The sequence below is a fragment of the Camelus dromedarius genome, chromosome 17 (assembly GCF_036321535.1).
Source record: "Camelus dromedarius isolate mCamDro1 chromosome 17, mCamDro1.pat, whole genome shotgun sequence".
Classification (NCBI taxonomy): domain Eukaryota; kingdom Metazoa; phylum Chordata; class Mammalia; order Artiodactyla; family Camelidae; genus Camelus; species Camelus dromedarius.
In genome coordinates this window covers 18,218,187-18,233,026 of record NC_087452.1, presented here as the reverse complement: position 1 = coordinate 18,233,026, position 14,840 = coordinate 18,218,187, and the positions used below count along the sequence as shown (strand labels likewise).

Sequence of the window (14,840 nt, the reverse complement as noted above, 5' to 3'; positions counted from 1 at the left end):
GATTCGACAAAAGCCCTCTTTGAAGGGCTTCCTGTAGTAATTCCAATTTACCTCTGAGTTAGACTGGCCCTGGTGAGAGCCTGCACAGGAACACATCTGCAGGGCAATCTATCCTCCCCCGCAGGGTGCAATTGCTCGAATAGCCATGATGTGAACGAGACCAGCAGTTTCAATCACCACCCAGGTAATCAGTTCTGGTGCTTCCCGAAATGAGACAAATGACAGTTTCGTGGTCGCTTGTGGCTGCGAAATCTCATTGACACAATTCAAGCCTGGCTAAATTAGATTTAAGTTAATAAATATGGATTTTACAGGCCAAATAAGCTTGAAGGCCTCGGGCATTCAAAAGAGAAAAGGTGTAAAAAGAGAAAATAAACAGCACATCCTCCTTCTGTTCTGCTCTAAGCTGTATCCCTTGTTTACAAAGTAAATAAGTAAATAAATAAAGCCTTGGTGATCCCTTTCAAGTTCATCTAAACGAAGTTGAGAACATTGCAGACAGGATAAAACAAAATTGTTAAAATCCACTAAATAGTATATGAGGAAACCATAGTACAAAACCAAACAGTATAATGAACGTAAAAAGAAATTAACTATTTTGCAGCTATTTCTAAACCTTATGACTTTCGTGCATGGCAGAGAGACTGTATGAAAATCTGTCTTTACGAGACTTGGATTTTAACCAGCAATGCTCTGCATAAACTTACTTTAACTGTGCAAGGAAATTCCAGATCACTTTGAGATGACAAGCATATTCTAAGAGACAAAAATCTGCTCCCCAGCCTGGCTCTGAAACATGCAAACTAATTTATACTGTGATGAAAGGCAGAGTATGTTTCCCCTGATGTTCTCAAGCAAGTACATTTCCAGTGTTCAAGAAGGCATCAAGGCCCTCAAGAAAGTTATGAAAAGTGGACAGCTCCCCTCGTTAAGGAGATAAAATGAAAACAGACATACAATATCAATTTTTCGCTAGTAGAATGGTATAAATAAAAAGTTGTTGGCTATGGTGTGGAAAAGGAGTCTTGCTCACTCAGTGGGCATCATAAATTGGTACAACCTCTTTGGACATTCAAATTCCTTGCAAACAAGGTAGGTATCTTATAGAAATTCTCCCACAAATGTTTTACATAGAAGGATGGACACTGTAGCATTGTCTTAGTAAAAACTGGAGACAACCTCAATGTCCCCTAAGAGGGGACTGGTAGAATTAATTGAGGTACATTCATACCACTGAATACATAACAGTTATAAAAAACAGATCGGTATCTAAAATATGTTAGTAAATAAATACATTTCAAACTAAGATGTACAGAATGATCTCACCTCCATAAAATGTTATATTAATGTAATATGCATGCCATGATATGTTTAGAAACTATATGGTGAATATATACGTTTGATAAAATGCTTTCACATTGAAGCCATGCATTTTTGTAACAATCAAATTTATGGACTTCGGTTATTTTAATGATAAAAAAGCTCCACGGTTCTCCAAGGAGCACAGATATTGCTTTTTATTCAATAGCAATCACATCAATAATAACTAATGATCATTATTAAGTAGACACACAAGACAAACACTTGGAGAGACACTGCTGCATGCTGGGTGTTGGGACACAGGTTAAACTGGACAGATCCTTGTTCTCCAGAAATACTCTGCACAACAGCCTGGATCAAATGTTTTGAACAGGAGGTTTTACAGAGTTGTAAAAATTTACACACACCCTTGCCATAAACAATTTAAATTCTGAATTATTAAAGTGAAAGTAGAAACCTTTCCCTTTGCCCACTTACATCTCCTAGGGGTAAAATCTATTAATGGTTTAGTGTGTATATTTCCAAGCCTGTTCTCCCAGGTACAGGGACATATATAAACATTTCTTACATTTGTCTATGTATTTTTGTCTCTACAGACACATACACACATATCCTGGATATTGTTCTGTCCTTTTTGTTTATTTTTACCCCAAAATAGACCACTGACAATTTTGGGGGGCTGTCACATACAGGTCTACTTCATTCCTCCTCCTGATTTCATAGAATTCCATGGTTCAGAGGTCCTACCATTCAATTAATCACTCTCTTATTCATGTCTCAACTGGTTTGCTATTTCACATAGTGGTGCCACAAAAATCCTTACACATATACCATTATGCCCTGACGATGACTTCCTGAAATGGAAATGTTTGATCAAAGAGGGCATAGATCTTACATTTTGATTAGATACAACTAAATTGTCCTATGAAAAGGTTGTAACAATTTACTAGATCAATTATAATTTAATTCTTTTGCTTCAAAGTATCATCTCTTATCCTTATTTTAGGTAAATTCATCTAGATGAGGGAAGAAGAGAGCACTCCATTTCTAAGAGTTTTCCTTTTCTTTCTTTCTTTTTTTTTTTTTGCCTATTTTATTAACCAGGATCTTTTTCTTATATAATTGGCGTCATGTCCCAGACGCCAGTCTAAGCGTGACAGGCCATTCTCTCACTTAAGCCTGGCAACAATATGATGAGATAGCATATTCCCATTTTATAGATGAGAAAACTGAGGCTCAAGGGGATTAAGCATCATGCTCTGGGTCATACAACCAGTAAGGGATGAGGCTCCAGATTAGAGCTCACATCCATCTGACTCCAACACCCGTGGCTGCCAAAGGATATATGCAAATTACTCAAAGGAAATAGACAACTTAAACAGAGTGATGTCATTAATATCTGTAAATCATGACTGAAGCTTCTGGGGCCGAGAAAGGCAGTTATTTCCCAGGTTGCTTCCTCCACCTTTTCCCTCACAGGTCCCTCAAGCCCTTAACCATCCACCTCACCCTTCTTATTGGATGGGGTTGAAGGGGAAGGGAAGGGGGCAAGCACCGCATTTTGAGTAACTTGCTCGACTGCTCTCTATTCAATGCCTAGTCGCCTCCAAGGTGGCAGCCCAGGGCGTGCCCGTGGCCCCATTTCACAGTGAGCCGAGCCAAACCAGGAGGCGACACAGGAGCTTCGGCACACAACCAGTTCTCTGGTTTTCCACTTTCTTCTTCTTTAAACCAAGGGAAACGGATGAAGTTGTTCACCAAACGGTCATTTGCTGAACTTCATCATAATTGATAGCAACTTTCTAAAGAATACAATCTGTTATGGAACCTAACCATAGTACTGGTACCGGCTAGTTACTTCAGGTCGTAATATATCTTTAGAAGTGATGTTGAAGATTGGGGGGAAAAAAGTGATGTTTGGTAAATATGTTGGCTCACGGTTTTATTTTATGAAAAAAACTTCAGATATAGTGATATAGATGTAGATACACACATATATACACACACATGTACATGTATTCATGTATTTTCATACAAACATGTATGTGTACACACATATATACATATATGTAATTTATTTATGTTTAAATGTGACCTATTTAGGTCAGAGAAAATACACCAAAAAAAAAAAAAAAAAGAGAGAGAGACAAGAGAAATGGATAGAAAGAATATAATAAAGTTTGATTTACTTAAAACACACCATGTGCAGCATAAAGGTGTGGCAAACTTTTGCTATATTTTAACCTAATGGAGTGTATGAGCCTGAAAGAAAAATAAACTGATGCAACTCGGTAGTGAATAAAAGGCCCTGTTCAGACTCTGGCACTAACATCTCAAAAAAAATTATTTTTGAAACTCAGACTTGGCTTCTGAAGTTTATTAAAGGAAAAACACATCCACTTAAAAAAAAAATCTCATTTCCAAAAAGAATTTGAGAGCAAAAATCTTATGAGCTCGGCTGGAACTGTACCTGGCATCAACACCTAGAAAGATTAATATATAAAATCCTCAAGGAAGGAAAAACCCCACAAATTTAAATACAAGTTGAGAGTTAAGATTCTTTATATCTTGAACCAAATTGCTTCAAATTTAAACATTAATTTCATTTAAAAATTGGTATTGGACTCCTCAGTAAATGTACTTTGCTTTTAGGAAATATTTGGGAAATGCCTCGTGTTCCTTTTTGTTCTAGAAGATTATGATTCTGTCATTATTTGAGGTTGATAATTAGATACAATAACCAGCTCTTGTAACTCAAAGGGTCAAACTCTCTTTATATTGTCTGTGCTGCAGAATTTTTAAAAAGCTTGGACACAGCCAAAGACTTAGGGAAAGCAAGCTTTTAATTAAACACTAATGAAGACCAGAAAGAATTTTTTTTTTCCCCCAAGAATCTGGGCAAACCCAGAGGGTCCTTCCATCCTTAACTCCAGGGGATGAGAATGACCTGGGACAGGGTCAGAATGATAAGTGACGTCCACAGAATCCCAGAAGAGAGAGCCAAAGGTCTGACACATCTGTTAGCACTGGTCAGGCAAAAGAGGGCAACTTCCAGAGCTTAACCACAGGGCTGGGCACAGGAAACAGTGATCACTTGACAGTCAGAGCTGACAAGAACTGCAGAAACTGCCAACTGCCCCACCCTGGGCTGGGCAGGGTGGGGACCTGCAGCTGGCAGTGCCCAGAAGCTGGGGGCCCTGAGTGAGCCCGTTTCCATGGGGGCTGGAGGGAAAAGCTTGCTATTTGCTCTCTGAAATGCTGCTTCCTTAATGAAATGGCAGGCAGAGAACACAAATGAGTGTATTCTCAATCAACATACACTGGCTTGAGGCTATTTTCCATAATGAAAAAGAATAAACACACACATACAAATACATTTCCACATGCATGGCTTCTTTCCTGGGTATTTTCAAAACTTCACAGACTGCAAACATTCTCTTTGCACAGAGTTCCCTTCATGCTGCTACCTCCTCCTCCGAATTCTTAGTGTCTTCCTCCGCCACATGCGGCCACCACTCCAGCCGAGGTCCCCATCGCCTCTGGGCTGGACATCAGAAATCGCCTCCTAACTGCTCTTACCCCTCTGCAGCCACTCCCCCAACAGTGGCTACAGTGAGCTTCTTAAAAGGTAAAGCAGATCCCTTTGTTCATTTAGTCAAGAAATATTTCTGAAGGACTATTAGTTTCCAGGCACTGAGGATACCACAGTGGAAAAAAAGCTAAAGTTTCTGCACGTCTTCAGCTAACATTCTGGTCGGAGAGACACAATGAGCACATAAACAAATTCCTAACATCAGGTGGTGATAGGATTGCAGAGAAAAATTAAGCAGGATAAGAGACCGGTCAAAGATGGTCTTGCTGGTTGGGTGCTTCTACAGAACGACCTGCAGGAAGTGTTGGGGGTGGGGCAGGCGGAAGCACGCCACGTTGACTTCTGGATGACAAAATGTGCCAGGCAGAGAAAATGCCAAGGGCAAAGGCTCCAAGGTTGGAAAGTGCTCGCTGGGGTCAAAGTGACAGCACGGAGGCCAGTGCTGCTGGAGAAGACTTAGCAAGCAGAATACTGTCAGGGAATTCAGAGCAGGGGTTGAGGGAGATCACAGATGCAGAGAACAGAGCGGTGGTTGCCAGAGGTGGGGGGTGGGGGGTGGGAGAAATGGGTGAAGGGGGCAAAAGGCACAAACTTCCGGTTATAAAATAAGTAAGTCACGGATGTAATGGATGTCATGTACCACATGGCAACGACAGTTAATAATACTGTATTGTATATGTGAAAGCTGCCAAGAGAGTAGATTTTAAAAGTTCCCATCACAAGAACAGAAATTTGTGACTATGTTAACTAGACATGTCTTGGCGCTCATTTCACAATATATACAAATACCGAAGCATTACGCTGTGCATTTGAAGCATATATGTCAACTATACCTCAGCAAACAAACCAATGCAGTGAATATACTACTAGTATTAATAAAAAGACCAGAGGTTGGGTGTGTTTGCTGGAGGTAGGTGGTGGAGGAACCCAGAGATTGTGGGGTGCCAATCATGCAGGGCCTTGCAGGCATGATGAGACCGGTTTTTTTCTCGGAATTGGGAGGTCATTAGAGGGTTCTGAATAGGAGAATGACATGATCTGATTCTTAACAGAACCACTCTGGAGGCTGGGCTGCGAATAGACTGTAGAGGGAAAATGACGTTAGTTATTTAGCCTCAAAGAGTTCATTAATACCTGCTATGGCTACAGGGTTTGGCAGAGGCAGAGATTAGAGACTGGGCAAGCCCTAGGAAGACACTTCACCCCACGAAGGCAAATGTAGAAAAAGAAGAGGTTCCTTTTTGAATGGTTTGCCAACTGAGACCATTCCATGTAACGGCTGAGGGGATGGGATTTGGACTTAGACAGAGCCCAGCTGCCAATCCTGGTTCTTGGATAAGTTACTGAACAGTGCTAAACAATTTCCACATCTGCCAAATGGGCTGAATAACACCTATTTCATGTCATTGTTAGGAGAATTAAATGAAATGGCAAATATGAAATGCTTAGCATATGTCTGACACCTCGGAAATGTTCACTAAGTAGAAATGACCAGAGCTAACACTTCACTGCTGACCATGAGCCAGGAACCCCAGTGAGAGCTTAGTTACAAGATCTTGTGTGGTCCCCTCAACAACCTTGGGAGGTAGGCACTGTTATCATCCCCATCTCACATGTGAGAAAAGGAGGCATGGAGAAGTCAGGTAACTTGCCCACGTCACACAGCTATTAAATGTGGGCATCTGGGCTTCAACCCTGGTCACAGTTTGCACTCATCATGACCAGCATGACACCTGTAGGCTTGGGATCAACTTTCTGAGGGTATCCATGTTTTTACATTTGAAAAGCTACCTTTTCCCAATCCAAGTTATTCTTAAATTTATACCAGACTTAAAATGTAGATCTTATTTTATCTTTTGTATTAGTAAAGAAACAAGCTTAGAGGAATTACGTAGGTCACACAGCTGGTAAGTGAGGAAGTCTTGGTTTTAACCCAGGTCCAGCTGACTAAAACCCGTTCTATTTCCCTATTTTGTCAAGGCCCTTTTCTCTCTTAACTAATAAGCATCTAATCATAGTTTAATGAGAGCAACTAATTCCTGTAAAAATATTTGCTGGCTACATTACCCAAGGGTAGCATGATGCTTGCAATAACTGGGATTCCTCAGCAGTTGCAAATCTAAGTATCATATCAGGAGAGCTTACACAGATGAGAAAGGTAGCAGTCAGCGGGGTCCCCTAGCCTTCACGTGTGAGAATCTAGGGCTCCCAGTCATATGGAGTGGGATTCAGGGTTGAGAGGGAGAAGGTTTAATGACTTTCTGTTGAAGAAACAGAAATAAAACAACTAAATAGCTGGGAGACAGGGAACCATATTCAATATCTTGTCATAACCTTTAATGAAAAAGAACATGGAAACAAATTTATGTGTGGCAGGAGGCATTGTGCTCTACACCAGAAGTAGACACATTGTAACTGAGTGTATTTCAATAAAAGTAAACAAAATAAAAATAAATAGCTGTGAGAATCTTTGCTTTCCTAGAATAAATGAAGACAACAGCAGCATTAAGATGCGGGAGTCTTCTGATAAAATGCTGTGCCATGAAACCACATGGGCACAACATCTCTGTGCAGCAGTCAGCGGGCCCTTTCCTGCTTGCTACATTAGATTATAGTTCTTAATCTGGAAGGGAGAGGAGGAAGGAGGAGCCAAGGCTTCTGCAGATTTTAGAAGCTTCAACGATTATTTATACATATAAGATCAAGAACACTGCATATATGATGATAAATATTTGTCAGGGATTAATCTACCCATTCAGCTATCAGTCCATCCATCCATGCATATATCTAACACCGTTTTCAGTGTTTTAAATATCAACACATTTGATTTTTATAACAATTCTAGGAGCATAACTCAATTACTTTAATTATCCATATTTTACAGCAAAAAAAAAGTTAATGAGAAAAATCTCAGAGAATTTACAGAGCAAACAAAAGAAGAGTTAGGATTTGAATTCAGGAAGTTTATAGACTTCATTTTTAAGCACTAAGCTATGTTTTCGCCCAATGCTTGTTGAGCAAAAAAGTGAATAAATGAGATTTTATCTTCATCTGTTGTTTACCTTTTACTAAATAAAACAGCAAGTCGGTGGCAGGAGGCTAAGTGTCGGAGTCAGCTAGATCTCTGTTCAAATTCTAGCACCATGACTTATTAGCTAACAAGTATATAAAACCAATAAAGTGGCATTAGTGATACCATTAGGAAGACTTGTTATACGGACAGAGAAAAGAGAGAAGGCATAACACCTAAAAAAGCTACAAACCTAGCAACCCTCCTTTCTGCTATTTACCCTAGAGAAGCTCTTGCTCACAAGCACAAAGAAGCAAATCTGAAAACTTTAGTGTAATATTTGGGACACCGGAAGTTTATAAACAACCTAATGTCTATCAACAAGAGATTGGTGTTATTTCATGCAATGAAGATAGTGAATTAAAACGAATTTAGAGACAAATTCCAAAAACCTGTTGAGAGAAAAATAAGGTAGCAGAATGACGACACATCCTTATATAAATGTTACCAACTTAAAATAATATATATTGTTTATAGATATACAAACATACGTGGCAAAATTATAAAAACATGCCCGGGAATGAAAAACACGAATTTCAGAACGGAATTATTTTTAGGGTGAGAGGGGAGGTATAAAGCTGGTTTCAACTGATCAGACAAAATTTTATTATATTACAAAAAAAGGATCTGGAGCAAACAGGGCAAAATGTTAAGATGCCTTAAAACTGAGTGGGTGGGTGCTTATATTGCCTTTTTTTTTTTTGCTTATATTGTCTTTTATCTTTTTGTATAAGGAAGTCATCCCCAAAAGTTTTTTTTTAGAAGATAATTCATATATAGTGCCAAGCACAGGGCTGAGCACACAGCAGCTGCTCAATGATGAACAGCTATTAATTCAAGACAGTAAGACTATATAAAACCACTAGTTAAGGACAAAATAGTTATTTAAGCAACAAGCTTTGTCCAAACACAAAATGCAAGAAACTAGCAACGATTAGGACCTTAGAGGAAAATGGTACCATTTAATGTGCCATATTTACCAGCCTCTTCTGTGGCAAAAGTTTATTTCCAGGATGCTAGAGCTGATACGTTTTATATATGTACATACACACATATGTAATTACTTAGGGATGTTAATTTTTTCATAAGAGATTATTTTTTGCCTCCCGTCTATGAAGTAAGTCATATGGTCTCCTTTATAAAACTACAGATCTTATTCCCCATTTGAGTCAGTCACACTTTTCCACAACAACCAAACTGGACATCACAAATATAATGTTCAGAATAAACCCAAGCAGGGGATGAACAGGAAGCTATTTTATGCTGTAGCTCCACCAAGAAGAGGTGGAAAGGGAAAAAGAAACACCAACTTGAAAAGGCAGGAGAGTCTGTTCCTAACTTGGTGTTTTTCAAGCTGTGCAACTAAGGTTCAAAAGTGCTTTTTAAAGATCCTGAGACTGATCTTCCTGATCGAAAATAATACAGCCTTTTAGAAATTTATTTATGCCAAGTGACAGGTTAAAACATTTGGTTTTCCTTCTCAGTTTTTGGGTATCTTAGCATCTCAGTTTCCTGCCATAAAATTCTAGTCCTTGGTTACCAGGAAATATACAAAATGGATTTCTACAGTGATATGTGGACTCCTATTTCATGTATCAACCAAGTTTTTGCTTCTTTCTGTATGTGTTGCTACTATTAATTGACTCCAGGGTTGCCCAATTCCTTCAATAGAGTAGAGGATCCAGTTGGGAGACCACCCTGATGGGCAAGCCATGTTTTAAAGTTGCCTTCCACATCCTTCACTTCAGTGCAGTCCTTACTCTACTTCCTTCCTGCTGGCCCTGCTGCAGTTCAGGCTTTGATCCTAGCACCTGCGGGGCAGGCATTTGTTGAAGATGCTGTGTGATGCGCTGTCTAGACTTATTCCATCAGCTGCTGGGAGTGTTTTGAGCTGTCAGCTCTCAGGCCCCTCTGGGAATTGCCCTCCCTTAGAGAGAGCTGCCTACTTCAAGGTTACGCTGCTTACTCAAGGGCAGCCCATCACAAATGATGGGGATGAGTCTAGGGGGAAACCCAGCCCTCTTATTCCAACTGGGGACAACTCTCAAGTTTCAGAGCTACCCGAGAGGTCAGCTGAGCCCTCTGTTGAGCATGAAGTGTAATCCAATGGCTCCTTCTGTTCAATCCAACTTCTTTTTAGTCCTTTCCACAGCATTGATCCTCAGAGCACTGTCTAGTAAACTTCCTGCTTGTTAATCTGTTTCTGGGTTTGCTTCCCAAGGAACTAAAAATCTGCACCAGTGTTTATGTTGTTCGCTGGTAGGACTGCTTTTCCTGGTCCCTGTGATCCAGTGGGTTATGTGACCAGCTCTGACCAACGACTTGAGAGAAGTGACATGAGCTACTTAGAGGCCAAGCATTTAACTGCCAGTGCAAAGCTCTGAAGAGCTCTTCACTCTCTATCGTGGCAACTGGCAATGTTCAGGAATATTCTGTGAGCCTGAGTGACAGTGATGTGCAGAGCTTACAGCCAACCTGTGGTTGGACAGGTAGTTTGAGCCAAAAACAAACCTTTATTTCTTCAGGCCATTAGGATCCTCGGGCTGTTTGTTGCCATGGCAAAACTGATCTTATCCTGACTAATATACCTACATCCCTAAAACAGCCTCCTAACTGCCCCTCCTTTCCTGCCTCCACTATGCCTGCTCTTCTGAATCTATCAGCCTCATTGCTGCCAGGGATGGTTCTAAATCACCTTGTCCCCAAAGTTCTGAAGGAAAACATCAAATCCTAATCTTAAAAGATTTTCCAAGTTCGGATGTTAGTCTCAATCAAAATCTGTCTGTCTCTGACTTTGTCTCTTTCTTTCCTCATCAGCCTTAAAAAAAAAAACTCTTCATAACCACCCCAAAGTCTTGTTTCCCCACACCTGAAATGCCCTTCTGCTTTTCTTTTCTTTTTTTTTTCCCAATTGAAGTTTAGTTGATTTCCAATGTTGTGTTAGTTTCTGGGGTACAGCATAGTGATTCAGTCATACATATATGTGTCTGTGTGTGTATATATACATATATATATTCTTTTTCATTATAGGTTATTACAAGCTATTGAATGTAGTTCCCTGTGCTCTACAGTAGGACCTTGTTGTTTATCTATTTTACATACACTAGTTTGTATCTGCTAATTCCAAACTCCTAATTCATCCCTCCTGCTTCTGCCTTTCTTTATCTGTCTCACTCTCACTTGTTTTTCCGATCTCAGCTTGCAAGTCACCTCCTCTAGGAAGCTTCCTTGCTTTACTCCTGTCTGATTGAAACTCCCTCCACCGTGCACCACCATGCACCACAAGGACGTGGGCAAAGCCCTTCCACAGAGTTTCATTTCCATAACTGTCTCTCCTTCTTGACAAGAGATTCCTTGAGGGCAGGAAATAATCCACTTGACTTTGCATTGCTAACACCCCAGCACGGTAACTGACTAGGACATGGTAAGCACCTGATCATTATTTGAGGTATGAATAAACAGACAAGTGAATGAATCATCTCTAAATCCAGTCACATTCTACAATGAAGGACCTAGTAAAGGTAAACTGAACACTTATCCTGAATATTTGCTTATTAATTTCCTAGGGACTAGGTTTTCTATGAGAAAATTCTTCCATATACCTTCAAGTTCTATTTTTCTATGACTGAACTCTAAACTTTTCTTCCTCCAGCAGTCTCTGTCCAATACATTGTTTTTTTGTAGGCCAGGGATTGGCAAACTTTCTCTGTAAAGGGCCTGATAGTAAATATTTTCGGCTTTGTGACCAATACAGTCTTTGTGTCAACTGTTCAGCACTAAGTAGTTAAGTCAGACAACTACTCAATTCTGCCATTGTTGTTCGAAAGCAGCCATGGACAACATGTAAATGAATGTGTGCCAATAAAACTTTATTTACAAAAACAGGACATGGGCAGTTTTCTCCTGCAGCTTGTAATATGTCAACCACCATTTTAGTCTATATAATTCAGGGGGCTATGGACAGTGAGGGCAAGCAAAGGACATATGGTTTGACATGCACAGGTCACTGAATGCTCAAATGGAGGTTTGCCCTCTGGAGAACTTGGTCTTTCTTAACCAATGGTGGGGGAAGGGGATGAAAAGTTCAGGTGTTACCAATTTATGGATCATTAGAGTTTTAGCTATAAAGAGATTACCTCCTTAGAGATCCTACTGCTAGCTGCCTGTCACCTCCTAGATTTTTCATACGGGCCTTGAAAAAAATGTGGGTCTACTGCGTGGAACACAAGTCCAGATACCTGAGATCCACCCCACATTCGCTGCTGTGGGAAAGTCCACAGTCTTTCTTACTGAACACCTTCCAGTGTAAAGATGGGAATTCAGTTTCCAGAGAACCAGCCTCCCTTATAAAAACAATATTAATATCCTGAGCTACCCTTTATCAAGTACCTTCTATGGGTGTGGTGTTAAGTCTTTTGTGTAACCAAGAGCTAGCATTTATGGAGTATTTGCTTATCCCACATTGGGTGCTCAGTGTTATATACATTATCTCATGAATTTTTCATACTTCCCGTAATGCCAGTACTACAGTTCTCTTCTCTTACCCAGAAGGGAATGAGGCTCAGGGAGAAAAAGCAATTTGCTCCAGGTCAAATTTGCTCAAATCTGAGCCTACAGCTACCTGCCCCTGGGGAGCTGACCCAGCCTCTTCCGGTCAACTTACGTATCCCAGATTCTGTCCAAGTTGCCTCCTCCTGGAGGCGATGACTCCATTCAGGGTTTGCAAGAAATTCTACCTTTGAGACATTTGAGATGAAGGGAAAACTTAATCCCAAGAAGCAAACAGAGGGCTTTGTTAGAACATGTCACACTTAATAAAAAGCAAAGGGTGTTGATTCTTTTTTAACAACATTCTCCCGTCATTTTTCACCTCAGTAATTTGTGAAGTCTAATTAATTGCGATCATACAACCCATCCGGGCAAGACAGAAGCAGGAGAGATATACGGCAGGTGAATCAGCTTTTACTATTCAGCCCCAAACTGAAGGTGCATGTCCTATGTCTGCTACTCCAACCAAATTCAAACCTTCCCTCATCAAGTAAGTCTTTGTTGAAAGGCAGCTTCAGCGCAGCTGCAATCTGCTTTTTATTTACTCGCATGACTACAGAAATGCCTTATAGCTACTATCTTAATTATTCATGGTTTCTGGCAAATTAAGTCTCTTGCCTAGCCAACATCGAGAAGTGGAGGAAGTGTTCAATTCCAAAGAAATTATGCCTTCTCGGCTGTGCCGGCCAGGCAATAATAATGTTGTTGCCAAGTACCTTATGAATAGGTGCAGTTCTTATTTCACTTATAGTATATGAATAAACAAAACACCCCAGGGGGACTGCCAGGTATTTTGTGTAATGGATACCTCCCGCCCCACCCTTGTTGCTCTCCAGAGTGATTGAGTCCTGAATTTTCTTACCAACAAGACTATTCGGACCAGAAGCAAGAAAAGCGACACTCTTTTATCACGAGGACAATGAAAAGTTGGGTTCAGTGAAATATGTAACCTTATGGTGTTTCTAGTTCATAGGCCAGAAACTTGAGCCGTACAAGGGAATCTTCCCCTCCATACTTTAGAATTCACAATTATGGCAGAGAAATAGAGGGTATTCTCATGAGGGCCCCCATGAACCCCATTCACTCAAATAAATTACTATCGCAAAATGCTTACAAATATCTCTGTGCATCAATCTTTGTCTGTACCTCGAAAAATAATCATTTTACTTAAAGAGCTCTAGATGTGAGATTCTAATCATGCAGGTTCAGTGGACACTGCATCCTTTCCTCCTTCTTTGGGAGGGATGTGGTCTGGGTCAGGCTGACCTCATCCCCAGCTTCAGAAATGGGTACACTCCCACCGTGGCCAAGCCAATCAAGTGTAATTCAGGGCTTCTCAACCTTTCTATTCATTATCCCTCCCTTAAGGAGCCTTTTAAGATTTTTGTTTGTTTGTTTGCTAGTTATCCTATCATAAATTCTAATGCCACAGGTATACTGTATATCTGTTTATGTATTGTATGTAGGTCTGTGCTTTACACATAAAGAGAAAGATTTTTTTTCCTCCCTCCCATCCCAAAAAAAATGATTTTTGCCTGCTGGGGACCATATTATTCCCTTTGAGAGTGCATGAATTATGATCCCATTCCCTGTGCCAATCAATGCATGGCACTGGAAGTGGGCACAGACCCTAAATTGGCCCATCAGAGTGCAAAATGGGAACTTTTTGGATAGTTGGTAGATATGAGAAATTCTCTTTCTTTTTGGATGGGTTGAAATGTGGAGCTAAGCCCTAGAACTGCCTTGGTCATCTGCTATCATGAGGGAAGAAACCAGCTGAAGATAAAGCCAACACGTGAACAAGACTGGGCTGAAAGAATCATGGGGAACAAGCATAGTGCCCTGATCAAGCCATACCTGAAGGTTATCCCACTGCTAGATATTTTAGTTCTGTCACAAGTACCTTCTATTTATTCTATAGGTTACTTTGGGTTGGAGATTTCCTATAACAATAAAAATATCCCAACTAAGGGAACAGACAACATCTATTAAAGGTTTCCTAAGCTCTCAGCACTGTGCTAAATATCTTACAAATCAATTAATTCTTATATCAACCTCTGTGGTTAGTATTATTATATTTCCCACTTTATAAACAACAAAACTGAAGCATAGTAAGAGTAAAGAACTTACCCATGATCATATATAGACAGAGGTAGGATTTACTCCTTTATCTATTTAACTTGGAGCATAAGGTATTAACCACTTTATTTTACTGCCTTTCAATTCTGGACAATTTAAGTGACTACTTTCTTGGTCAAATCTGAAAGGCATTAAAGAAAATAGGTTTGTTTGTTTGTTTGTTTGTTTGTT

At 40.1% G+C, this 14,840-nt stretch overlaps 1 protein-coding gene across 2 annotated transcripts in view; it reads right to left on the bottom strand.

Annotated features, from left to right (window-relative positions):
• The window catches only part of FRMD4B (FERM domain containing 4B), a 284,910-nt gene that overhangs the window by 150,445 nt on the left and 119,625 nt on the right, over nucleotides 1-14,840 (bottom strand). The gene's annotated exons all lie outside the window — the stretch shown is intronic.